Consider the following 20,216-nt stretch of genomic DNA (forward strand, 5'->3'; position numbering starts at 1 on the left):
CAACCCTTGTAAGTTACAGTGTATAATATAGCTGTTGCATTATGCTGCTCATGGCATAATGGCATTAAACTATTGGATTACAGAGTAAAGACTGGGATTAGATTTCATCAATGGCTGTGTGATCTTGAATGATTCATTTACCCTCTTTAAGCTTTAGTTTCCTCTGGAAAATCTACAAGGTATTACTCATACCAACACCTTCTTCACAGGACTGCTGCTATAAGGGTTAAATGAGAAAGGGTGTAAGATCCTTCAAACAACAACAAAGTATGGTAAGGCAGAATTCCTTTGATCTTATCATCTTTAAGAAAAGGTAAGAAACCACTGAGACTAGATTACAAATTCAGAACAAAATAGAACTATTCTGAGTAGTATCAATCGTGAATGTATCTATAAGACTTTTCTATTTGCCTGTGATCAGACTTGGCATCCTGCTCTCTATTAGTAAAAAGTAATGAACAATATCACATAAAGAAAAGAATTAGGGCCCTGGCCATTTGGCTCAGCGGTAGAGCGTCGGCCTAGCGTGCGGAGGACCCGGGTTCGATTCCCGGCCAGGGCACACAGGAGAAGCGCCCATTTGCTTCTCCACCCCTCCGCTGCGCTTTCCTCTCTGTCTCTCTCTTTCCCTCCCGCAGCCAAGGCTCCATTGGAGCAAAGATGGCCCGGGCGCTGGGGATGGCTCTGTGGCCTCTGCCTCAGGTGCTAGAGTGGCTCTGGTCGCAACATGGCGACGCCTAGGATGGGCAGAGCATTGCCCCCTGGTGGGCAGAGCGTCGCCCCTGGTGGGCGTGCCGGGTGGATCCTGGTCGGGCGCATGCGGGAATCTGTCTGACTGTCTCTCCCTGTTTCCAGCTTCAGAAAAATTAAAAAAAAAAAAAAAAGAATTATGCAATTATGCATGTAGCACATTTTATATGTGCTGTAATTTTGAGTGTCGTCTCTTGTAAGCTTCTTTTCCCTCTCTCCAATCCTTTCCTTGTTGCCCTGTATCTCTTGATATAAAAGGAAACTACCGGTAAAACAAACACAGTCAATCAATATAGAATTAAGTAGTTGCTGTTACATGTCTTGCTTTTTAAGATATAGAAGCCGTATAAGATAAGGTCTCTATTCTCAATGATTCTACATTTTAATAAAAATTATGAAATGGTATAATCTCAGAGATCTTAGAGTTATTTAATGGCCCATATACTATAGGAGTCTTCTAAAGTAAGGACCCCCTAATCCATTGTTCAACCAATTCTTAGTATGTATGTCCTGTGACAGGAATACTGTTATCTCAGAGGCCAGCCTATTTGCCCTATTAGGCTGCTCTAATTCTAAATTTCCTTCCATTGACTTTTTCAGTAGCATCCATCGCTACATCTTTAATTCTATCCTTCATGGCTATACATTTAATGCTTTATCATGAAACTGATGGGTGAACACATTCATTGTTCAGAGAAGGGAAGGGGGAAGCTAGGACCACAACGGGTTAGGAAAGCTTATCTTATCTGTGCTTGGAAGAAAGTCCAAGATTTAAATACTTAAAAGAGAACAATGCATAATCTAATACGGGAAAGAATACATCCAAGGTCCAGATGCAAAAAAAAGAAGCTGAGAGGCTCAGGGATTCCCTTTCTCAGGACTACTTGCACTTTGAAGGGACTAACTGTGGAGATCAACATTTTCACTAGAAATAAAGGCCAGATCTAAAAATGGTAAGGATGACATTACTTCTATAAATTTCATTTGGCCTGTAAACACTCCCTCTGAAAAAATGGGGGAAGTCCACATTTTTGAAAGTCCAGAAATATTTAAGGGAGGAATTTTCTGCTTTAGGGAGTACTTTCAATGTATACACCCACTGAAATTTCAAGCAGCCTAAATTTTTAAACTCTGAGGACAATTAGGTTGTTTATCTAGCCCTATGATGTTGAGAAACTTAGCTAACGAGTCACAGATGTGACTGTGGTGGGCTGAGAAGTCCAGATTTTCAGAGCTCCTGAGAACAGAGGTGACAGATGCTCCAATACAGTTCTCGCCTAGTGACCAGTGCTGGAACTCAGGATGGTGGTGGATTTTCAGTAGCAGTAACCAGTAGTTCACTTGCCCAAGAAACTCAGGATGAATTTCGTGTCTAGGATATGCAAACATTTCTCAATATAAAGTAAAACAAAATTCCTACCGACTCACAGAGCAAGGAACTGATTGTTTCTAATACCATACAAAGATAAGAACTGGATTCCTATTTTAACTTAATCCCTCCCTATTTCAAGCCACTCTTGAATTGATTGGCGAGTTTTCCGATCGTCCCAGATAAGGCTTTGGTAAGAAACATTTTCACTTCAAGACCATGAAATTTGCACTTCCTAAAGATGTACACAAATCGTATTAGGTTCAGAAAGCTATGAAAAACACAGCTTTTTGCCCTATGACCTCCCTCCCCCCAGGAGATACACACACACATTTCCAAAACAAAAGATTAACAGTTGAAATCCACAGGTTGAGAGTTTAGAAAACTCAGTGGATGTATTGTGTGAAATGGTTTGTTGCACAAAGCAGATTTAAGAATATAAATCTTTCTGTATGTGATAAGTTTACCACCATTCTCTAAAACTTTACTAGCTGCAATGTTTTGGCAGTGAAATTAATCAGCATCCTACTATGATAAGGAGCTGCAAGTTCTCTGTTTGGGGAATTGTATTATTTTGTAGAATGCAGAAAGCCAAAATAAGAAATATTTTTATTTGCTTATATGTGTTAGCTTTTCTTAGTATTTTTTTCATTGGCATAAAAATATGTAAATATTATCACACAGCACTTGGTATTAAAAGAATATACTAACGGCAGTTGCTATTTTAAATTATTCAGGATTCTGTTTTGTTCTATAATCTGAGGCAGTGTGTGACTGCACTGTGAGTAGGTGTAAAAGATGGTGAGCAATGAAGGAGAGTGTACTGGGTTAGGAGTCAGGCGACTGGCTCTCTAATGAGAGTAGCCACCATTTATTGAGTACTTACATGTGCTGAGCACTGTGAAGTTTCAAAGGGAACCTTATCTAAACCTCAAGCCTAACCTGACCAGGAGGTGGCACAGTGGATAGAGCATCAGACTGGAACAAAGAGGACCCAGGTTCCAAACCCCAAGGTAGCCAGCTTCAGCATGGGGTCATCTGGTTTGAGCACAGCTCACCAGCTTGAACCCAAGGTCTCTGGCTTGAGCAAGGGGTCAGTGTAGCCCCCCAGGTGAAGACACACATGAGAAAGCAATCAATGAACAATTGATGCTTCTCATCTCTCTCTTCCTGTCTGTCTGTCCCTATATGTCCCTCTCTCTGTCCCTCTCTCTGTCTCTCTCTGTCTCTGTCACACACACACACACACACACACACACACACACACACACACACACACACACAACAAAACACCTCAAGCCTATGCCTATTCTAAGGGCAGATACTGATATTATCCCTAATATACAAAAAAACTGCAATGATTGACGTAGAAGTTGTTTGAAGTCATCCAACAATAGAGATGGAATCAGATTTCAAACCCAGGCTGTCAGACCTCAAAGCCCACACTTTCATTTCCCAAGTAGTCACTGAATCTTGTCCTTTGCTTATTGTGTGACTATTTATCCTTCATTTTCCTCTATTTTATCATCTGTAAAATGGGAATGATAAGATTAGCAACCTTTCTCAAACTGCAAATTTATAGTGAATAGGAAATAACTCTGTATACAGGAGAGTGCTTTGTCAACAATAGAGCATAAAGAAGATTTAACATTGCTGCACTTATTTCATTACATAAAACAAGGAGGTTCACAGGTTGCAATTTCATTCTTTTTTGAGCAATCTTAACATACAGCAATCTAGCCTGACCTCTGGTGGTGCAGTGGATAAAGCGTCAACCTGAAGCACTGAGGACACACGTTCAAAAACCCCAGGCTTGCCTGGTCAAGGCACATATGGGAGTTGATGCTTCCTGCTCCTCCCCCCTTCTCTCTTGCTCTTTCTGTCTCTCCCCCTCTCTAAAATGAATAAAAATAAAATCTTAAATAAACAACAACATAATCTTGTAAGATTTCTCTCTAAATCCATGGGTATGTGGTATTACCAACTCATAAAGCAGGTAGCTGTGTACATGGTGTGATTACCTCTCTCTGTGACCTAGAGATGTCTAAAATATCACAGGGGACCATAAGACAAAACTCATAAAGGCTTAAAGCAAAAATGAGTAGTGGCTTCTAGAAGCAAATAACAAGGCTGGTAGCCAACTGGTACTAGGCATTTACTAGTTATGAAAATACTGGAGTATTTTTGCATCAATTTCAGAAATCAACCCACTGCCTTGAGCTTCTAGTGCCTCTACCCCATCCCCATTTCTCTACTGTGGCCACCATGGCCTCTCCCCTGGGGCCTCCTAGACCTTCTTGTCCTCCAGCAGCTAAATGAACCTTGGACACAGCAAGTAGTCTTGTGTCTCTGAACTGTAACCACCTCTATTCTGATTGGTTGGTCCTCAAGCCACTGCACTTGTTAGACATTTTTAATATAAACTTGAGAAATACTCCTGATGAAAGGTCATATGTATTTGAAACCTTATTATTCATTTTTGCATCTTATTATGAATAAGAGTGAGTGGATCCCTTTGATGGGTAAGGAGCAGAGTTGCTCTCCAGGCCTCCGGACTTGCTTCATCAGCACAGTGAGCATGCTGCTTTGTACGTGGTTCTTTGCTGTTGCCTTCCCTGCTTGTGGGAAAAAAAAACAAACCTGTTTCTTCCCTAGTGCCTAATTCAGGGACTCATTTAATGGTGAGAGTGACATAAAGCATTAACATGGGACAAGAAAATGGGGAGAATGAGGGGGAAAGGCTGGGGGTATGGGAAAGCGTAGGCCAAGTGGTACTGTCCAAAACTGGAGATGGCTAACCTTGGAGTCAGAGATGGAACCCTTGGGTTTATGAACATTTTCTGACTCCACATTTATTAATGCTCTGTGTTAAGATAAATTCAGTTAAACATCTCTGTTTGATATTCTTTTGAGGAAGCCACTGGAATTTTCTCAGATGTATTAGAGAGAGCAAAGGCCTCACCTGATAGGTGGTGGTGCAGCAGATAGAGCATCGGATTGGCACGTGGAGGACCCAGGTTCAGAACCCCAAGGTTACCAGCTTGAGTGTGGGTTCATCCAGCTTTAGTGTGGGGTCACGAGCGTGAAGCTCAAGGTTGCTAGTTTGAGCAAGGGGTCACTCACTCTGCTATAGCCCCCCAGTCAAGGCACATATGAGAAAGCAATTAATGAACAACTAAGGTGCTGCAACAAAGAATTGATGCTCCTCATCTCTCTTTCTTCCTCTCTGTCTGTCCCTCTCTCTGACTCTCTCTCTGTCTCTGTCAAAGAGAGAGAGAAAGAGAGAGAGAGAGAGAGAGAGAGAGAGAGAGAGAGAGAGAGAGAGAGAGAAAGCACAGACCTCAAAATCAGACAGATTTGAGTATAAATTCTGTTCTCACTTTGAAAGTATCTGGTCTCTGGCAAAAAAACCCACAAAACAAAACTGCAACTCATTGAACTTTAATGTGCCCCTGTTAAATTAAATTCAACACATACACTTAATTGCATGAGAAGTAAATGGAAAACAAAATGTACAGAAACTCTTGAGTATTGTCTAATTCTCAATTAATGAGGGTTACCCTTCCTATATATAACACTTAAGAGTTAGATTTGCACCTGACCTGTGGTGGCGCAGTGGATAAAGCATCGACCTGGAAATGCTGAGGTCGCCGGTTCGAAACCCTGGGCTTGCCTGGTCAAGGCACATATGGGAGTTGATGCTTCCAGCTCCTCCCCCCTTCTCTCTCTCTGTTTCTCTCCCTCTCTCTCCTCTCTAAAAATGAATAAATAGCCTGACCTGTGGTGGTGCAGTGGATAAAGCGTCGACCTAGAAATGCTGAGGTTGCTGGTTCGAAACCCTGGGCTTGCCTGGTCAAGGCACATATGGGAGTTGATGCTTCCAGCTCTTCCCCCTTCTCTCTGTCTCTCCTCTCTCTCTCTGTCTCTCCCTCTCCTCTCTAAAATGAATAAATAAAAAAACTAAAAATGAATAAATAAAATTTAAAAAAAAGTTAGATTTGCGTAACCTTTATTATATTAGTGTAAAAAATTATCAAGGAAACAGTTAAAATTCATAATTTTAAAGAGAAAAAACTCAAAGACCTTGCTTGGTACTCAGTAAGTTAGAGCATTGTCCCAACAAGTCAAAGTTCCAGGTTCAAACTCTAATCAGGGCACTTACCCAAGTCAACCAATTAATGCATAAATAAGTGGAACAACGAATCAATGTCTTTCTCTCTCACACTTCCTCTCTCTCTAAAATATAAATAAATAAATAAATAAATAAATAAATAAATAAATAAATAAAGGAATCTGAGACCCAGCTATATGGTGACTAATCAGAAATCATACAGCAATATGCAGAGCTGCCGGGACTGGAAAATGATCTCTGATGGCCAGTCCAGTGCATTTGTGAGTCAATGGGACCCTTAACTAACAATTCACATAGCCCTTTGAAAGAAAGTCATTGGATTTCACTTCTCTTGAACAGCAATGCACAATGCACGTTCCACAATCCTGTGCGTCGATATTTACAGTAGTGGCAATTGTGATGGAAAGAGCACAGGATGAAAAAGCCACAGGGTTAAAGGCTGCATCACTTCTTAGTGTCTTCATTACTTTATCTTCAAAATGGGTGTGTTAGGAGGATTAATTTAAGTAGCATATGTCCAAGAGGTTTATAAATGCTGAATACCCACTTAAGGGTCTGCGATGTTGCCATCATCATCCCATATGACACAGTGTGCATTCCTCCAAAGACACAGGCTTCTGTTTATTGGGCATTCGGTTTCATAATAAAGACACAGGCTCTTTGTGGTCTGTAACTCTCGCTTCCAATTCTAATGGGCAAGATTAAAGGGTAGTAGAATTGTTTTTAATCTTTCTAAAAATAATTAAGAATATTATCATGCACTCTTGATATTAGATGTCCAAATGTGATCTGGAGAAGACTCTGAGATTGCACATATGCAACCTGTTCTATGAGAGACACATGCCAGTTGGGCTATCCATCATACATTTTTATGTCATGTTACTGTAGCTACTGAGCAGCTGTTGGGCTGTATCCAGGTGGCTGCATTCCAATGAGGGGCAAAGAGGTTTCTAAATAGGCTAAATGTGCTGTACATTAATTGCTAATTCAGTAAATTTGGATCCACTGGGATTGTAGGCATTACAAAAATAGACATAATGTAGCAGGTTACCATTAGCAAGTATTCTGATTTTTGAGGGATAAAGGGATCTTATGAAACTATTGTTCCCTAATTCCACTGAAATTCCTAAAATTCAGTTCATTTTAGGAAAGCACTGCACTTGATGGTCCTAACAGAATGTTTATTTCAGTGGAGAAAATAGAAAAGCCCAAGGAAAATTTCTCCACAGCTCCTGGATCTCAGTGACTAAGATACAATCATATTTTGATATACTGTACGTGATTATGAACAGAACCCCTCAGTACATTCATCTGGTTATATGGAATTATACTTTCCAGTTGTAGCAGACAGTGACAGTCATTGCCCCACCCTCATAAGCTCCCAGCCAATCTGGGAAGTCACCATGGGCCACCATGGACAATTAGCTGACCTCAAGTACCTAGCTTACCTCAAGTGCCTGCCTTCATTGGCCATAGGAGAGTTCTTTCTACATGTGGAGCAGGCAGGCAGTGCTGAGTAGTTCCCTCCAGCAAGGAAACATGGAAGTTTGTGGATAGATATTTCATTTTTCTTGCTTCTTGGTGGGGCAATTCTTGGTGGTATTCTACATTGTCTCTTAGAGGTTCTCCAGCAGGACTGACCCAATACTGCTCCCAGTGGTCACATTTTTATTAATGGACTCCTTATTGGATTGCATCTGGATACTTTTCTGAGTCTTATTTGGGAGCTAAAATGAAACCATCTTTATTATCTTGAGAATAATTTTTGTTTTGAGAATTTAAGCCAATGTAAATAAAACCCACAGGTTCTCAGTAACATGCTGGTCTATGTATTTCATGGTCCCAGTATCCTCAGGTATACTGTATACACATTCTAAGACTACTCTTTGAATGATGTCTTTCAGTTTATGCTGCTGCTTTACCCTGATGATTTTTCTCGGCCACTGATTTATGCATTCACTAGAAGCGATCTCCCTAATACCCCAAAGTTGTTCAGATTTCATCCTATCACTTCATCTCACTTTCTGTTTGGCTTGCCAACCTAGAACTAGTGTTCTTATCACCTTGACTTTCACTAGAGGCTTCTAATTAAAGTGTTCTTTTGCACTGACCTTTGGTTTTCTAATTCCTCTCCTTTGTTAAAATATCAATCTGCTCTTAAAATTATTTACAACTCTTCCCATTATGGGGAACACTCCAGTCCAAACCAGAGCTGCCCTTAACTCTCTATGCAGGTAATGCTTCAAATGTCATTGCTGGTCATGCTGTATTTCCCAGGCCTCTGCAACTGAGCGGGAGTGTTTTGCTCAACATTTTCTGGTAATAATGTAAAGGGAAATTATGACCAGATAACTGATATGCATGCTCTGGGAGAAATGGGCAAATATGTGATTCATAGAGAATCAGAGAATTTCTAAAATTTATTGGTGAGGGTACTTTTTTTTAATAAGTAGGTTAATGAGAGAGATGTTTAATCAGAGATTAGCCACACTGAACATGAATTCCCTGGTAGATGACAGAACCAGGAAGGCAGGGATTTAGAGGTCAGATGAGCATAATATAAGAGAGCTGGCCTCCATCAGGGAAGGGGGAAGAAAATAATGAGGTCCACAGGAAAGAATAGGCAGCTATCAGAAATCATAAAAAGAAGGAAATAAAATATCTTGCAAGCTGTGACACCCAAGGATACTCAATATGATACATTATTATACATAATATGCTCTTGTATTGAATCTTCTAAAACCCTGTAGTTATAAATATTAGAATCTCTACTTTGCAGAGGGTAGACAACACCCAGATTAAATTACTCATCTGTGTTTACATAGGAGGTGACAGTCAAGTCTAGGGAACTATCTGACTCTATAGTCAGGTCCCTTTTCCTGGTACCACACATTAAGTAACAGTTAATAAGCAATCATTTCACAATGTAGACATGTATCAAAACATTGTTTTGTACACGTTAAATATATGCACTTTTTATTTTCAGTCATACTTAAATAAAGCTGAGAAAAGGAAAGATAAAAAGCCAGTCAAAACGTTTAACCTGGTAAGGTTCCTACATTTAAAGACACATATCTATCAACAGAGTGGGCTAATTCAATAATGTAGGCAACCCAGAACCCAGAAATGCAAAAAGAGTAGACAGATGTGCCTGAAAAAAATGCCTCTTAGTTTCAACAGTCAGGGAGGACAAAAAAAGATTAGCTCCTATCAATTGAGATGACAAAATTTTTCTACCTACCCTCTCCACCATCTAAGGCATATGCTTTGAAACCAATATTAATTATACACTAAAACAATAAAGTTGAGAGGTTAGATATAGTGAAATTCCTACTGAGCTCCAATGAGTAAAGAAATACTGAGGCAACAGGGATGGCTTTTAGGAAAACTCCTGCAAGTCTTAGGAGGTGGGCATGAAGGTGAGCTTCACTCAGCAAGAGTAAAGGTAAGGTAATATGTTTGGAGGGAAATAATCCAAACTACAAGATTATGAAATCTAAGCTACCACCAACAATCTGGAAACCTGTAAGTGTATTCTGCACTGAAGACAATGGCTGAAAATGCTGCCTGGGCCAAGAGACCTATAAAATACTGTGCATTCTTGTAGAGGTTTATAGAAACAGAGCTGAAAGCTTTACGTATCCTTGCACTGGAAACAAAACAAAACAAAACACAATACAGTTGGTGCAGTGAGGCTTGGGTGCATCACTCATTTGCTCACCACTCCTCAGGACACAGAATGCAGCTAAACAAGATCCAGACCAATTAGCATGAATGGGATGGACAGTGTGCCCCTGAAGATGATGAGATTAAAAAGCTTCCATCTGATCGGATTGAAGCTGCACAAATAGATGATTATGTGTATGTACTCTTGCTCTTGAATTATATTTAAGTAATAACTGGAAGTAAATATTTCTGTATATTTATTTATTTTAAAATTTTATTTATTGATTTTGAATAGAGAGAGGAAGAGAGAAAGAGAGAAAGACATTGGTTTACCGTTCCACTTATTTATGCATTCATTGGTTGATTCTTGTATGTGCCCAGTCTAGGATTGAACCTGCAAACTTGGTGAATCAGGGCAATGCTTTAACCAACTGAGCTACCTGGCCAGGGCCAGAAAGGAATATTCTTAGTACCTGAAAATTTTACAACAGCTAGAAGTGTTTTAAATTTACATTGCCACTGAGAATGCCACATATTCTGAAAAGTTCATGCTTCACCGTATAACTACACTTCTATATATTTCTTCCTAGATCAAATAACCTTATACTTGCTGCTGATTGTCAGATAATGAACAGGTGAAGAGATTAGGTGCTGGGATGCAGAGGTAGACAGGCTCTTCATATAGAGGTCTCTCTGGATTTAAGGAATAAAGCAAGGAAATACCTTATAATATAGTGTGATGATTGTCATTAATCAAAGATTGTCTTAAAATTTTAATGGTTGGTGAAAAATAAATCATGAATTAATTTGAGTATAATAAAATGTGTTTTCTATTATGTGGCCTTGTACATGTTTCTTTTTACATTTCTTTTTCAATTGCACATTGGTTTTATTTAAGCGATAAAATAAATACAGTGGAAATTGAATTCAAGTAGCATTAAAACTGAGCATTTAGCATGTCACTTTTTCCAAAGTTATTATGATAATTTTTATTTTTGTAAATCCTTTATAAATTTATATTTTGCATACTCTTTTCCTCTCCTAGTAAATGTTTATCATAATATATGGCATTTAATTTTTAAATGCATAACACATTTTGTTTCAGAGCTTGAAATACTAGAGTTTTTCTCTATTTGGGGGGTTGTTTGTTTTTTGCTTTAGAGTGCTTAATTTCTCAACTTTGACCTTACATCAACATAGGATGTTGAATTTAATAATATATTGCATTTTTATATGCCTTTCATCACCGTGGATCCAATCATGCTTTAGGACTAAAGTGAATGCACTAGATAGAAAATAATTTTTTTAAACAACAATGGTAGTTGTCCTAGAAACTATATCTCCATAACAAAGTCAAAATCTCTCCTAGGCAAAAATAATTAATGAAACCTGATGAGAAGAATTCTAAGACAGGTGTACCAAGCTTATCTTATAATGCACATGCTATACCAAGTTACCTATTTTAGAAATGTTCAATTAAATTTTTATACAGTTATTGTTAATATTGAGTTATACAGGTTAGCACTTTAATAAATCATAAATAATAGGATGATGGGGATACAGATTGCTCACTTTTAATATTTCTTATAATTTCTGCTTTACTTTTATGTCAAATGCTTAAAAAATGAAGCTGTTTAAAATGCATCTCTGTAAAACTAACAACATTCAGAAACACATTTCTGAAAGATTTTGGCAAGAATTTTTTAAGAGAATTTGGATCATTTGACATATTTAGATAAAATAATTCAGAGTGATATATTGTTGCTTTCTTTTCATTGTCAATTTCCCTGCGACAAGTATAGATATTAGAGATCAAGTTGCTGTCTTCCCCTGGGTTTGAAAACAGAATGTCTCTCTTCTTTATTTTTTGAGTAGCCATCTTATCTGCACCAGCAGCTTCGTCTTGCACCCTAATATATTCAAGTCAAACCTGCCTTTAAAATGCATGAGACAACCCTGACTTGTACTGAATTTTTCATCCTTTGAATTCTCATAAGATTGTTACTTCACAATGTCAAAAAGTCTGAAAGGTTTGGTTTGAATGTCCAAACTGAAAGGCACCCTGCTAAGTTTGATCCTGAAACCACAAAATCAAAACCTTCCATTTCAGCCACACATTGTACCTATTGCCTTACAACAATAGAAGTGGCAATTAGTAGAACATGGCTTTATATTTTTCTAGATAATATTTTAAAGTTCGACTGAGATAACTATAAAGTAATAGCACAGATGCATTTTATATTCTTACCCTTTCAAATGACACATTTATGAAGACACTTCTGCCCTTATGATTATTTTATGTCTCCTTGGGTGGTCCAGTGTTTCCTCTGAGCTTCCTATTGGGAATGCTTGCTATTCAGAGTCATCTTATGACAATTCAAGAACATCAGCATGACTTCACTGTTCCAGGACATACTCTTGATTTGTTCCATTTTTTCATTCTCTGGTTCTTTCTTCTTTCTCCTGTCTCGACAGAAGAAAGTCTATAGACCTTCAAAGAAGGGCTGAACTGAGGCTGCCTCTAAGCAAAAAGTAGTAAGAAGGATAGGAATTACGTAATACAAATGACTGAAATCAAATATTGCTATTGAATTTCTCAAAAGTAGGAAAGATAGATTTGGACCATGTATTTTAAAAAGTTGTTGCATTTAACGAAAGAAATGAAGCCTGGCTAAACCTAATATCTGACTATTCCAAAAATGACAAACCATTTGGATTACTGAAAATACTAATATAAATGTCATGCTCATTTAACATGCCCCATAGAAAATAATTTCTCAGCACAATTTTTAGACTTTTTTCCCAAGTCGGAATAAATAAAACAAAACTTTCAAAATATGCATTTAAAATAGATAGTTTTTTTTCTTTCTAATTTTATAATTAATCCACCTGACATAATAAGTTGATGTTTAAAAAAATGAAAAAAAAAACCCCACAAAACATAAGAAAGTACTGCTGTGGGCATATCCTAGAATAGGAAATATGTTTGAATTTTCCAAATATAATTATAAGAGCCACACAGTGGCAAAATATGGTAATGACAAAAAATTTTTGTTACTTGTACTTTTACTAAAAATATTGTACTAAAATGGGAACATCTGACACACTCTCAACAAGATTAGAAGAATAAAAGTGGACAAAGAACCCTGACTGCATTTGATGTGAATGCCCATTGGGTATGTTTATGTGTTCGTAAGGTAGCTTTTAGAACTAACAGTAAAATATTCTATCTGCTCATTGAATTCCTGAACAAAACATGTATGATGGTTTTAATTATGACCAACAAGAAACTGACTGGGAACAGTGGTAGGATGCTCAGGAGAAAGTGCAATTGTAATTTTGTAATAAAACAAGGAAGAAATGCAGAGTATTTTATTATCATATTTTATTTTATTTTAATCTTACCTCATTACAAAGGGAATTTGTAGTGATTCACAATTGTAGACTTAGCAAATAATGGTAGGAATAAGAGCAAAATGTAGTTAATATTAAAAAAAATGCATGACATGAATTCCATTCTGTACACTTTTTTATGACAGCCACACATTTGGGTCTTAGCTTTCTTGAAAAGGAAAGCAAGCCCAGTTAAAAGATTCACAAGGTAATCATAACTCTTCCAGATAAATAATACAGATGTAGCTTATATTGGAGCCGTGGGAATATGACAACAGTCAACAATACCAATGAGAAAGGAAAGCCATGGATTTCATAAAGATGTTTCCTGTCTTGTAGTATTTTAGACCATGATAGTATTTTAACCCTTTGAGTAGTGAGTTTTTTTCATGCATGCTGACACCCAAGAGTGAGGTGTTTTTTTTTTTTCAAAAATTGAAATTATTTCCAGTTACAGTTTTATTAACTTAAACTCATGTTTGTTTGGTAACCAATTTATGGAAACAAGAAGACATACATTTGCCTTTTTTAATGTTGTCTTACATATTTTTAAAATAAAAAAAATTAAAAATGGATGGTCAGGAGGCATGAGGACGTACATGAACGTTTGTACTACTCAAAGGGTTAAAGTAAAATTCAGCTAAAGAAATGCAAGTTAAAGTTTGCGGTTTTATTTATTGTGGCATATTTGATTGATTGCCACTGTTGAAGCTTTAAAACTACCCAGGGATAATGAGTTAGAATTTCAACTTCATAAAAGTACCTAGAGGGAAGCCTGTTTCCGCCCCCATGTATATATGGGGTTGTATGAGATATAACAAGTAGGGCAGTGGAAGCAAGGTTGACGTTCTTTAAAAATTAAGAAGCTTGACTAGGCAGAGTCCTAAATACCTACAGACTTATCTCTATCAGGAGTAAATAAAGCAGGACTTGCACATAAGCTAATTTTCCCAAGGGAGTAATTTTGTATGGAGATTTAATATAGAATCTCTTCTCTATCCAAAATCAGAATTGTTTAAAATAATTACAGCTAAAGAAGATGAGAAATTGTAGAAATGGTTTGAATCATTGTTTTCAGAAAAGAATGATATGATTAAGTTAATAAAATTGCATAAGAATCTCTTGTTTATATATGTTTTAAATTTTTGTTTATTGATTTTTGCGAGAGAGGAAGGGAGAGAGAGAGAGAGAGAGAGAGAGAGAGAGAGACATAAAGCTGGTCCTCTATGTGCCCTGACCAGGGATCAAAACAGCAACCTCTATGCTTTGGGATGATGTTTTAACCAACTGAGTTATTCAGCCAGGGCTCTTGATCATATTTTAAAGTCAGTCAATAGAAGATAAAAAGAGAGGCATAAAGATATACAGTAAATGTGTGTGAACATGCAAACATAGGATCAAGAAGGCTTGAGGCCAAAAGGAGCTTCAGGTTCATTGAAATATCCTAAAATCAAAAAGAAGTACCTATACCTGTGAGGTTTATTCAGAGACACTTGTGGCTTTGAAAAGACAGTGGCCAAGCAACAAATGGAAGAGAGAGACCAGGATTTTCAACTCCTGAGTTTCATCCATCTTCTCTAGCAGGAAACTAAATCTTCCCATTGGAAAGGGGTAGGATAAACATTGTAAAAACAAATTAAAGTTCTGGCACATGAGATGGTAGCAAATTATAATCTGGGCAATTTTAAATGTCTTCATATTTCCAGGCCCAGAAAGATTTTATTGCCAGAATGTTGAAAAAAAAGTGAGCACTAAATCATAGAAATTAAAGTGAAACAAAAATCTCAATTTTAAGAAATGAAAAAACAAACAAACATGAATTGGTGAGCTCAGCATTGATTTCTGGCAAAACTCTAGTGTAGACTGGGATAGCAATTAGTTATGAGCGCTTATAAAGGAGTCTATTGCTAGATATAATTAAATTAACCTTATTTCTTTTTTGCATAAAACGGCAGCAAATCAGGAGAAGTCTTTTGATCCTTTTTGTTTCTACTGCATCCTAGCATATAAAAAAGCATATGAAAAATATAAAGGCAGTCCCTGAGTTTGAATGATTCTGTAGGTTTAAGTATCTATATGCACAGAGAGGTAAAAATAAATACTATGTTAAGACAAACATCTTTCTAATTTGCAGTTAGTAGGTGAATACCTGTTCCAACTCACATACAAATTCAACTAAAGAACAAATCTATGGAACCTATCTTATTCGTGACTCGGGACTGTCTGTAAAGAGATTATAGTCTGGGTACTAGTTCACTGTAGTTGATTGGCTCATAAATGTCAAATTAACTTAAATATTTAATGTTTCTCTGCTCCCAAATTGTTATATTGATCAATAGTAAAATGTAGACTGAAGTTATATATTTCAAGATGTGCCATAGGACATTCATGTCTATATCTATTCTTCCATCTCTACCATCTATATCTACGTCTATCTATCCATGGATTAAATATAAACAGAACATTTTTATGACATTTTCAGGTAACACCAAATTGGAATGAATGGCAGAAGTAAAATTTAAAATGATCTTAACATATGAAATAATTATTTTTTTAATTTTTCATCATACATATTAGGACTCTCAATTTGAAAGCCCGTATGTACCAGTCCTTGTTATAAGAATGTAAATACAAATATAAAAAGCCAGTCCCAGATCCCAAGATGCTCAAAGTCTAGAGAGAGAGAGAGAGAAACATAAAAAATAACAGCAAACACTAGAAGTAACAAACTCATATAAGAGAGGAGTGAAGAGGTGTTGTGGAGGCCATAAGAGGAAGTGCCTGCCCCTGACTGGGGTGGAAGGAACACATAGTTGGAGTAGCATCACCAAGGAATAAGTCTCAAGCCAGGTGACAGGAAAGAATCAGAAAAAGAGAGCTGTGGGGAAGAAAACTTCTATGGAAAAGGCTTAGTGGTCTAAGTTAAAACAGCCTCAAAAAATACCAATCATTTATTTTGTCTGAGACTTTTAAAAAAAATTTAACAAGTTCAGAATCATTAATAGAAATACTGTGCCTGAAGTAAAGTAGAGAATAAGAGGAAGCCCTTGTTGTACTTTGTGACATTGTCTGCCCCTGTTCCCTCATAGAAAATAGCTGGGTGCAGCAACGTGGGTACGTGTTTTGCACCCTCTGACAGAACATCCCATATGGCTGAATCCACCTTCTCACTTTCTTATTGGTACAAAAGAAGAATGCAGTTATTCTGAAATTGAAACTCTTCTACACAAATGTTTTCTCTTAAACAGTTCTTTTTAAAATGCCTAAACAATAAAACAGAACAGTACTTAAAATTTTTATTTAGAAAATTAAATTTAATGGGGTAACATCGATCAGTAAAAGGACATAGGTTCCAAGTAAATATTTCTACAGCATTTGAACTGTTGATTATGTTGTGTGCCCATCACCCTGAGTAAAATCATTTTCCATTACCGCATATTTGTCCCTCTTTACTCCTTCACTTTCAAAACCCCTACTCCTCAACTCCCTTCCTCTGGTAACCACGTCACCTTTATCTATGTTCATGAGTCTCATTTTTATATCCTACCTATGTTTAAAATCATGCACTTCTTAGCTTTTCCTGATTTACTTGTTTCACTTAGTATAATGTTCTCTAGTTCCATACATGTTGTCGTAAATGGCAATATGTCATCATTTCTTATGGCTGAGTAGTAGTTCATTGTATATATGTACCACATCTTCTCATATTTGCTAGCTATTAGAGAAATGCAAATCAAAATTACAGTGAGATACCATGTCACACCTGTTAGATTGGCTATTATCAACAAGACAGGTAATCATAAGTGTTGGAGAGGCTGCAGAGAAAAAGGAACTCTTATTCACTGCTGGTCAGAATGCAAATTAATGCAACCATTATGGATGAAAGTATGGTGGTTTCCCAAAAAGTTAAGAAAATAACTATTGTATGATACAGCAATATCTCTACTGGATATCTACCCCCCAAAACTCAAAAACATTGGTATGCAAAGACACATGTACCTCCATGTTCATTGCAGCATTGTTCATGGTGCCAAGACAGGGAAACAACCAAAGTGTCCCTTGATAGAGGATTGAATGAACAAAACAAATCCTAACATCTCTTTTTCATATTAAAATCTTTTTCTCCTTTTTACTTAACATCTCCCTTTATTTGTTTTTATCTTGCATAAAAATTAATACTCATTTAGGGAAGAAAAATATTCATTTAAAAATAAAGTTTATCTTTAAATATTTAGAGTTAATAAAAAGTCTCAGAATTGAAGGAAAATATATTTAACATAACTATATTTTGCTTTGCACTAAGTTTAAAAAAATGAGTTTCAACAATAAGGAAGAAGATCTAAAATCACAGAGAGACAGAAAAATTATAGTACCTGAATGATCACTTTTGGAAACCCAAGTGCAAATACACACACATACGGAGTCTCTAGAATCACAAATTTAGTGCTTAGTAATCTGGTCACATCAGCTAACAACAGGCTGCTTTTCAGAAGAAGCTCTCAAAGACATGGCTATTCAGATAAAAAGTCTCCACACTTATTTTTTAACTGTCTTATTTTTCTTTGAAAGCTTTCTGGTTTTTCCTTGAAAGCAGAGTATTCCAGGTTGCCTAGGTAATGTAATAGTTGACTAGAGCAGCAACGGGTAAGTTCAGGATCAATCAACACTTCAGGGAAAATTTTAAGTTGGGGATGTTGTGGCAATTCAACATACAGCAATCACTATTGTAGAGAGATTAACCTATTTTCATGTAAACAAAATTGGTCCAACATAGACTGCTTTGGCTGCAAACAATCTAGTCTACTATGATATATTTTACTTAATTTATTCCACTGACATTCTTGTGTGTGAATGGGAAATAGACTACAAAACACCAACAGCTGCTAAATTTGTATAACATATAAGTAAACCAGGATCATATTAAACTCAAATCAATAATTCCAGGTAAGTGAAATATATACATACGTATCTATTATTTGCTATTAAGCTTTTTATTTCTGTAGATGAAATATTAGTCTTACTGAAAGATAACAAGCAAGGACTTAACCACAGTGTAGACTGCTAGCAATATTGCCAAATTTCCACCAGGCTCAAACTGGTGGAAACACGGAATTGCTGAAAAATGTCTTGCAACTATGATTGGAGCTTACATTGATGCACATTTCTAATATTGGGAAGCTGCCAATCTAGAGAAGGTAAGAGCTGGGGTGAACTTATTTGTTGGTTGGACAGTACAGCTGGATGATGTTTTCCATGTTGGAGCAGAATAAGTCCAACTCATTAGAACACAGACCTGAGGGAACGTCTGAAAAATCTAAGGTATAATTTATTTGTTTGCAGCGGAAAGGTTAATGCAATAATGACTTAAAAGTTTTATAGTTGCCACAGCCAGGAGGTTACTTACTAAGAATACCAGAGGGCTTCAACAATTATTGAACCTAGGTAGACCAGTCCTACTTATTCAGCTTTACTCTATAGGTATACCCATACATTTCATAATTAATTAGGCTACTATACCTAGTATTTCTCTGTCTTTTAATATTTAGATACACATTACATTTATATGCTAATGCATACACAAATACTCACTGAGCCAACAAATATCCTGACATTTCGTATCAGTAATATATATGTTACATACATACAGGATTAGTTGTGAGAATTTAATGAGAGGATTTTATCCAAGACCTCTAGTGGATGGCTGTAACTGCAGATAGTGCTGAATTCTATACCTACTATGTTTTTTTCCTATATATATATATAACCATAATTAAATCTAATCTATAAATTAGGCAAGTAAGAATTAAAAACAATAAGTAATAATAAAATACAATTATAACAATATACGTTAACATGGTACATGAATGTGGTCTCTCTCAAAATTTCTCACCCTTCTTTGGATGATGTGAGATGATACAATACCTACATGGCGAGATGATACAATACTGACATGATGAGATGAAGTGAAGTGAATGACATAGGCTGTGTGGCAGTGTTAGAATAGGTGCTGTAAGGATTACTTGAACACAAGCACTTTGATAACATGACAGTAGATCTGGTAACTGAGAGGGCTACTGAGCGACTGATGCATAGGGAGTACATATGGCATGGATTCTCTGGACAAAGGGATGATTTGTGTCCTAGGCAGGATGTAGTGGGACCAGCAAGATTTCATCAAATTACTCAGCACAACATGCAACTTAGAACTTATGATTGTTACTGGATTTTCCCAATTCAACATTTTTAGATCCTGGTAACAGAAACTAGAGAAAGTATGACTGCAGATAAGGGAGACTATTATTACTCACTACGTGCTGGGGATCCAGAAGTTTACAGGATGCACATGGACTCTAACTTCAGGATACACACAATTCAGAGATTAATTTACTAGAGGTATTAAACAAATGCTCATGTGATTGACGAACACCATAAAGAGTAGTACAGGACCTTGCGGAGAGAGCAAGTAATCCAACTAAGCCTGGGGCGCACGAAGAAATGGTGCGCTTGCTGAGTCCTAACAGCTGAGTTAACTGGCTTAGAAAGAAAGTTTTAGCGGAAAGAGAAGATCCCAAGACAAGAGAGAACATAGACTTTGGACTTACAGAATAACTGAGAGAATGTAGAACCTCTGCAATCAAAGAGCATGGCAAAGTAGGCAAGTGAAATTATTCTAGGGCAGAAAAACCACAGTACAAACTGGAAACTTTATCATAAGGGCAAAGAAGTACATGAAAGATTCTGAGCAAAGAAAAATATATATTATAGACTTTATGGCTATTATTTCATTAAGTCTTCAAAACAACCTTTTATATATGTAATGGACATCACCCCAAATCTACAGATGAAGACACTGATATGGAGATTAAACCAAATATCCAGGGTCACAGGCCACATCATGTCACAGGC

Source organism: Saccopteryx leptura, chromosome 8 (genome assembly GCF_036850995.1).
Source record: "Saccopteryx leptura isolate mSacLep1 chromosome 8, mSacLep1_pri_phased_curated, whole genome shotgun sequence".
In the NCBI taxonomy this organism is placed as follows: Eukaryota; Metazoa; Chordata; class Mammalia; order Chiroptera; family Emballonuridae; genus Saccopteryx; species Saccopteryx leptura.